Genomic DNA, 8,796 nt, shown 5'->3' on the forward strand with positions numbered 1-8,796 from the left:
CAGGTGAAAAAAATGCTGAAGCCTGAGTATGCAGTGATTAGCGACAGAGGACCAGCTGTCAGAGAAGCCAGCCTAAATGGAGGAGTTGCATTAACGCTTCAATAAAATGATCCTCATCAGTGCACTCTATTCTAGAGTGTTCTAGCGGCCCAGGTGTCAAAAGGCTTACTCTGCAGGGTGAGAACAGGGGGGTGTGGCGGGGCCTTCAGCAGGTATGGCCTAGTGGGAGGTCTCCACGTCACTGGGGCTGGGCCTTGGAAAGGCAGTTATAAGACCCTTTCTTTTTCCTCTCTCGCTTTCCAGCCATGAGGCAAACAGCTTCCTCCACCACACACTCCCACCATGAAGTGCCTGCCACCTCACCGCAGGTCCAAAAGCAACGGTACTAACTTACCAATGGTACCAAGTTACCAAAACTTATAAGATTGGGATCTAGAATCTGAATGATGGGGCTGGAGAGATGGATCGGTGAGGAGGAGTGATTACGATTTTACCAGAGGACCGGAGTTCAGCTCCCGGCACCCAGATCAGGGGCTTACAACTGTATGCCACTCCCTCCAGTTTCCAGCTGATTCAACGCCTCTAGATTTTGTGAGCAGCTGCACTCATGTGCACATACCCACATACCCAAGACAGACAGACAGACAGACACACACACACACACAAACACAGGACTAAAAGTAAATAAAGGTAATGGGGCTGGAGAGATGGCTCAGAGATTAAGAGCATTGGCTGCTCTTCTAAAGGTCCTGAGTTTGATTCCCAGCAACCACTGGTGGCTCACAATCTTATCTGTAATGAGATCTGGTGCCCCCTCTTCTGGCCTGCAGGCATGCATGCAGACAGAAAACTGTATACAAATTAAACAAATAGGGGGCTGGAGAGATGGCTCAGTGGTTAAGAGCATTGCCTGCTCTTCCAAAGGTCCTGAGTTCAATTCCCAGCAACCACATGGTGGTTCACAACCATCTGTAATGAGGTCTGGTGCTCTCTTCTGGCCTGCAGACATACACACAGACAGAATATTGTATGCATAATAAATAAATATTTAAAAAACAAATTAAACAAATAAATATTGAAAAACAAGGTAAAATAAACAAAGGTGAGACTGTAGAGGAAGGTCAACAGAAATGAAATGGGTCACTGCTATGATAAACCTACGTGGTTCTTACACCACTTGAACTATTTTACGACGAGGATGTGGAAAAGTTTGGAATGTTGAGCTAAGGATGCTGTTGACTTATGCAGGCAGAGTTTAATGGGCGGTTCTAGAGGGAGCTTGGAAGACTGTGCTGCTTAGAGTCCTGCAGGCCGTGGAGGCCTGGTGCAGGAATTTCACAGGGGAACAAGGACTTTGCTGGGACCTGGGCAGGGGCCATTCATAGGATATTTTAATCAAGAATGTGGCTTTGGCAGTGATGGCACATGCCTATAATCCCAGCAATTGGGAGGCAGAGGCAGAGGGATCTTTGTGAGTTCAAGGCCAGCCGGGTCTACAGAGTGAGTTCTGGGACAATCAGGACTATTATGTAGAGAAATCTTGTCTTGGACAAACAAAAACAAAACAACAAAAAGAATGTGGCTTCATTCCGCATGTGAATTGAGAAATGGTTGACTGGTTTGCTGAGCAAAGGAAACTTCAGGACAAGAGAGCATTCAGGCTGGTGCTGAGAAAGCAACTGGCGTAGATGAAAAGGTCACCACCCTCACAGGGAAGCCGTTTGCACTGTACTGGAGCAATAGCAAAGTATTATTCAGGCTCAGTCCCCAGAGGCTGCTCCAGTTGTGGTCCAAGGGAGCTGGGCTATATCTTGAGCTGGCAGCAGAACCCTGCACTACTGCAAGCATCACCCAAATGGCACTGATTTTGAAGGCAAAGATGCAAGATTTCTGGGGTCAAGGAGAGCAAATGATGCCAGGTGTAGTGATGGGGTCGGAGCTCCTCCAAAGTAAAGGTGAAGGTTAAGCCTCAGCAGCAGTGAAAATCCCGGAATGGTAGAGATGCCAGGACTGTAGGTTGACCACTAAGTACAGCAGCAACTGTGCAGTGGAGCTGGCCTAGGCCTGTAAGAGAAGCTGTGTGGTCTGCAGGTCTATGGGATAGAGAGGTGGGGTTATCCAAGTCCTTTGGAGCCCAAAATGTTTACATTACAAGCCCTAGATGCCAGACATTAAGCTACAGATTTTGGATTTTGCCTGTCTAGACTTTGGTTTGGCTTAAATATAGCTGTTCAGGGGTTGGAGAGATGGCTCAGTGGTTACGAGCTCTGCCTGCTCTTCCAAAGGTCCTGAGTTCAATTCCCAGCAACCACATGGTGGCTCACAACCATCTGTAATGAGATTGGGTGCCCTCTTCTGGCCTGCAGGCATACATGTAGACAGAATATTGTATACATAATAAATATATAAATAGCCAGGTGGTGGTGACACACGCCTTTAATCCCAGCACTCGGGAGACAGAGAAAGGTGGATCTCTGTGACAGGCTCCAAAGCTACACAGAGAAACCCTGTCTCAAAAAACAAAACAAACACCCCCCCCCCAAAAAAAAGTTAATAAGAAGCATAAGAAAATGAAAAAGGAGAAGGAATGGGAATGGTTAAAAGGGGGAGGTGTAGGGCAGAAAAGGGGCTTCCTGCAGTATTAAACTAAGAATTATAGGGGGCTGGAGAGATGGTTCAGTGGTTAAGAGCACATACTTCTCTTCCTGTGACTGTGGTGTGATGTGGTCACCAACATGAAGTTCCCCCTTGCTTGACTTCCCTGCTATGATGGACTGAAAGCTTTATAAACTAAAATAACTCTTTGTCCTGTAAGTTGCCTTTTTGACAGGGTATTTTAGCACAGCAAGAGAAATGAAACTAGGATATGAGTTGTAGGCAGAGGCTACCAGAACAATAGAAATTATTGCCATTGATTGTGGTCACTGGACAGTAAGGCATTATTGCCAGTGACACACTTGAAATACAGCATGCAGATCTATCAAGTTGGAGCTAAGCTACAAACACGCGCCCCATTGGCTAGGGGTTGTAATATCAGAAGGTGCTATCCAAGCAACTGGGTGAGGAAAGGCATCAACAGTCCTAGCCAGTTGTTGGGCCAATGTGCTTACAACAGCATTCCACCAAGCGAGAGATTCCTACTGGTGAAATAGCATGCTTGCTTTGCTTTCTGGTTGGGTCTGAGGTCACTCTATGGGACGAAATACATACCTAGAACAGCAAAACAGGACAGAAACCCATGATGGGAAGTCACAAGTGCTAGAGGAGTACCCGGCTACTCTGCTAATATAAAATCAAATGGATTTGCAGCCAAACTGTCTTTGGTATATTATTTATGTTTATACCCTTAGACTAGCACTATTATCTTCCTTGGCCAAAAGAGGCTTCTTTTTGCAATGAGTGATAGTTAATACAGAGATTCATAGCTGGTTAAAATATTGAGAATAAATACCTGTAGAGCCAGGCTCAGTGGCACATTCCCAGCAGTAAGGAGGCACAGACTGGCAGACCTCTGTGAGTCGGCGGTCAGCCTGGTCTACATAAAAAGTTCCAGCCGGGTGGCAGTGGCGCAGGCCTTTAATCCCAGCACTCGCGAGGCAGAGGCAGGCGGATCTCTGTGAGTTCGAGGCCAGCCTGGTCTACAAGAGCTAGTTCCAGGACAGGCTCCAAAGCTACAGAGAAACCCTGTCTCGAAAAACCAAAAAAAAAAAAAAAAAAAGTTCCAGGCTAGACAAGGCTACATAGTATGACTGTCTCAAAAATGAAAATGAGCGCTCAGCCCTAGAACGGGAATCTAAATTACTTCCTTCAAAGAGTTTGCATTTCATTCCGCCTACAACATTCTAGCTAACTTCTAACCACCCACCCACAAGGTTTTGTCTTGGCCACTGCTTCTTCCTTGGCACAGGGGGCAGGAGATATGCACGGTCACGGAATTCTGGTCTTCTCTGCCAGAGGGCAACAGGCTGGGATCAGGAGATCAACAGGGCAGTTGATTCAAGGAAAATAACTGACCCATTTGTGATTCAACTTACTTCTTCTGCAACATCAGTAAAGATTGATGGTGAGGTGGAGACCCCCATGTTCATTGGGCATTCTCCCTGCCCCCCTTCTCTTTACTTTTTTTGGTAGGGTTTCAATACATAACCTTTGCTGGCCTGGACCAGACTGTACTTGAAGTCAGAGATTCACCTGCCTCTGCTTCTGGAGAGTGGAGATTAAAGATTGCGCACCACTGCCCCCGGTCTAATCTTTCTTACATTTCCCAGCCTATGGTGGATCTCTGAGTTTGAGACTGGTCTGGTCTACAGAGGAGTTCCAGGACAGCCAGGGCTACACAGAGAAACCTTGTCTCAAAGGAAAAAAACTCTTCAGCCTGCCTTGCACATAGATTGAGATGACAGAACTTTCTGATTGAACAAATGTGAGGTGATATGTTCATTTCCTGTTGTGTAGCAAGATGCCAAGCAGTTTGCATCTTGAAGGGAAGCTCATTAACACACAGACTGTGAAAAGGAAGGTGAAACAGGAGATATATTCGGGGGAGAGTCTAAACAGGGTTTCTTTGTGTAGCCCTGGATGTCCTGGAGCCTGTTCTGTAGACCAGGCTGGTCTTGAACTCAGAGGTCCACCTACCTCTGCCTCCTAAGTGCTGGGATTAAAGACGTGCACCACTATGTCCAGCTAAACCTTTTAAGATGTATAGAGAGGTGAATCAGGATGCTAAAGCAGTGGTTCTCAACCTGTGGGTTGTGACCCCTGGATGGTCAAATGGCCCTTGGGGTCTCCTAAGACCATTCAAAAACATGGGTATTTGGGTTTTTTGTTTGTTTTTGCTTTTGCTTTTTTGAGACAGGGTTTCTCTGTGTAGCCTTGGCTGTACTGGAATTCACTCCATAGACCAGGCTGGCCTTGAATTCAGAGATCTGCCTCCTGAGTGCTAGAATTAAAGGCATGCACCACCACCACAGGTGGAAAACAGATATTTACGATTCATAACAGCAAAATTAAAGCTATGAGGTAGCAGCAAAAATAATTTTATGGTTGGGAGTAACCACAATCTGAGGATCGCAGCATTAAAAAGTTCTAATCTTCAGGGAACTTCATTAGGCTCAGGAGGTCAACAATTCAAAGCATCTTCAGGAAGTTCCTGAAACTGAGCAGATTCACTTGACTCTTCCTTTCCCACTGCTGAGAGACACTCAGATGCAACAAGCTACCAAGAAGACTCTCAGACAGGCGGGGACACCCGCAAGTAGCAGAGATCAGCTGATCTGCCTGAAGAGGCTCAGACCAGCTGACTGAACCACACTGTTGAATCTGCTGAACTGCCTGCAGGCTATCTTGTGAGCTCCACATTCTCAGCTTTCTTAGGTGGCTCTTTGGTGATGCCACTGCCTTTGAGTAACTGTTTCTGTAAGAAGCTCCTCACCTATATTCTTATAAGTAACATTAATAAAACTTATTGGTTCACTAAGCTAGACTTAGTGGCAGCCTTCTTACTTTGGTTGGTTCCCAATCTGGGGTGAGTAGGTGTTTGTTTAGTTCTCCTAGGAACAGTGTCCCACAACACTTCCTTAAATAAGTCTGCTGCCATCCTTACCCATTCCCTGTTGGAGCACCCTGAGGAGACTAATGTCCATGGACTCACAGCTGTAAGACGATGGCTCCTGGGCTGAGTCACTGTTGATAGAGAGACACCCAGGATCACTGCCCAGGCTCCATTAGATTTTGCAGGAAAACAAAACTTGTATTGTGTAAAGTCTTTTTTTAAATATTTATTTATTTATTATGTATACAATGTTCTGTCTGTGTGTATGCCTACAGGCCAGAAGAGGGCACCAGACCTCATTACAGATGGTTGTGAGCCACCGTGTGGTTGCTGGCAATTGAACTCAGGACCTCTGGAAGAGCAGGCAATGCTCTTAATTGCTGAGCCATCTCTCCAGCCCCCCTTGTGTAAAGTCTTATAGAACTATTATTTACTGCATCTATCCGGGTCTATATTGAAAGAATAAAGAATTCAGCATAAGATACAAAATAAATGTGCAGTTTGGCAAGGAAGTTGAGGTGAAGGTATGTACTTAAAAAGAAGTTATAACTGCTAAAGAAAAATCTGTTGTACTGGGACAATAAGAAAAGTTTCCTGAATGCAACATCTCACCCACCAAGGCTCCAATGTGTGAAAATGCAAATTTATTTGAAAGCCAGTAGACAACAGGCAGAGAAAAAAATGCATCTATCTAAAAGGGTTCCCTCCTCAAAAAGTGTTTCACTGGAGTCAGCATGAAAGGTCTACAGAGGTTACTACCATTGTGGTCCAAGAGACCAGGCTCCATTCTGAGCTGGCAGCAGAACTTAGTAGCACTGGCCATGCAGTGGTACTTACTTTAAAGGCATAAAAGATGCAAGATTAAGTGGGGGGCGTCGTGGGTTTTGCAGTTCCAGAGAGATGCTGGGGCCAGGCAACGTGAGGCATGGTTGAAGTCCCTGCAAGGAGGCTCCGAGAGGTCACTGAGTGTGAAGGTGCAGCCTAAATTGCAGTGGGGATCCTGAGATGCTCGAGATGCCAAGACCTGGGGTGTTCACCAAGAGAAAATAGAGGCATAAAGTGGAGTCAGCCAGAGAGATAGATGCTGTGTGTACTGCAGCGGGCAATGGTGAAGGGAAAGGGGAGGAGCCACCCAAGCCCTTTGGAGCCTAGATGGTCCCATCATAAACTCCAGGATGCCAGACAAAGAGCTGCAGGGTTTGGCATGTTCCCCGCTGGGTTTGGTCCTGCTTTGGTTTAGTCTCTCTTTGCAATCCCTCATTCTTCCATTTTGGAATGGAAGCATTTAGTCTATGTCATTGCATTCTGGAACTGTGTAACTTGTTTCTAATTTTAAGAGATTGCCTTGAGTTTCAGATGAGAGAATTTCAAATGATGTTGGATTTAAAAAAACAAAAATGAAATCTGGGTCAGGCAGTGGTGGTGCATGCCTTTAATCCCAGCACTAGAGAAGAACATAAGACAGCAGGAGAGAGGAACTCGCTTTCTTTCAGAGAGTTAAGAGCTCTCTAATGGCTTGGCTGCTTTGCTTTTCTGATCTTCAGGCTGAACCCTAATATCCATCTCTGGGTTTTTTATTATTTGTGCTACCGTCCCCTCCAAATGTAAGCTAGAATAAACCCTTTGTTAATTTTTTTTGTAAGGTATTTGGTCTCAGCAACAAGAAAAGGAACTGTAATAAGACAGTAATAGTAATATTCGTTACTGTGGCCTAGCCCAACTAGTTTTGTGAACAGAATATGCACATAGCTTTCCATTATCTGAAATTATTACATATCATAATCAGAGACCTGTCAGAAAAGGTTAAATTCAACTTCTTCCAAAGAAAATTTACATTTACTTTTATTGATTACTTGGAAATTTTTCGGGGACCAGCCTCAACAGGTTCCTACCTTCTAGGGTAGTAGCGTTTGGACTAGAAATGTTAGGCAGAATAAATAGAGAGACAAAAGAAATACAGAGACATAGGATGGAGTCGGGGGGGGGCAACCCAGTGAATACTGAATCTGCCCACGTCTATGTTCCATATGCTTATATACCACCATCCAAAAGATGGGGAGGCAAAAGACTGCTTTACCATGATACAAAGAACAAACAGAGCAATTACCTCTTCAATGCCTGAGACATCTGAGACATCAAGTAACTATATAGTAAGTTTTCTTTTTTTTTAGGCAGGACATGCAGCGACCACATCTTAGGCCAAGCATCCTGTAGGCAGCTGCACTCTGGGTCAAATCTCCTGTCATAACCTTGAAGGAGCAAGAATAGTCCTGAATTCTCTGACCTTTGGTCAAGGTGGAAGAGATTCACGTCCGCGGGCTCCTGACAGAAATTGTGGTGGTTTAAATAAGAATGCCCCCATAGGCTCATCTGTTTGAATACTTAGTCTTCAGAGAGTGGTCCTATTTGAGAAGGATTAGGTGTGACTTGCAAGTTATAGTTCCTTCATGATGATAATGGACTTACCCTCTGATTGTAAGCAAGCTCTTTCCCCCGCCCCCACTGGATTAAATGCTTTCTTTTATTATAGTTGCCTTGCTCATAGTGTCTCTTTGTAGCAACAGTGATTTTTGTTTTGTTTTGTTTTTTTGGGGGGGGGCTCCACCTATGATTCTTTAAGTTAAAGTCTGTACTTTCGAATCAACTTTAGTTTTTTTTTGTTTATTCATTTATTTTGACATGTGCGGGTGTTTTTCTGTTTACCACTTGTGCACCTGGTGTCCTCATAGGCCACAGTAGGATATCAGGACTAGAGACCAATCTCAAAAGCATTATGTGGTGAAAGATGATCCTGTCCCACCTCCCACGTGCTGGGATTACAGGTGTGCACCACCACACCTGGCTAAGTGTGGTCTCTCACAGCCATAACTGGTTGAGCTTGTTCCTTAGGACAGAAATGCAAATTAAATTTACAACCAGATGAAAGACCTTTACATGTCAACACAACACATGAAAAAGCCAGCAGGGGCTGCTTTGTCCTGTCTGCCACTTCTTTCTTTTTTTAAAAAAAATATTTATTTATTAAGTATACAATATTCTGTCTGCGTGTATGCCTGCAGGCCATAAGAGGACACCAGACCTCATTACAGATGGTTGTGAGCCACCATGTGGTTGCTGGGAATTGAACTCAGGACCTTTGGAAGAGCAGGCAAGCCTCTTAACCACTGAACTATCTCTCCAGCCCTGTCTGCCACTTCTCTATCCCAGGGCTTGGCACACGCCTGAATTAAGGCTAGAATACAGAA

The sequence above is a fragment of the Microtus pennsylvanicus genome, chromosome 2 (assembly GCF_037038515.1).
Source record: "Microtus pennsylvanicus isolate mMicPen1 chromosome 2, mMicPen1.hap1, whole genome shotgun sequence".
NCBI lineage: Eukaryota > Metazoa > Chordata > Mammalia > Rodentia > Cricetidae > Microtus > Microtus pennsylvanicus.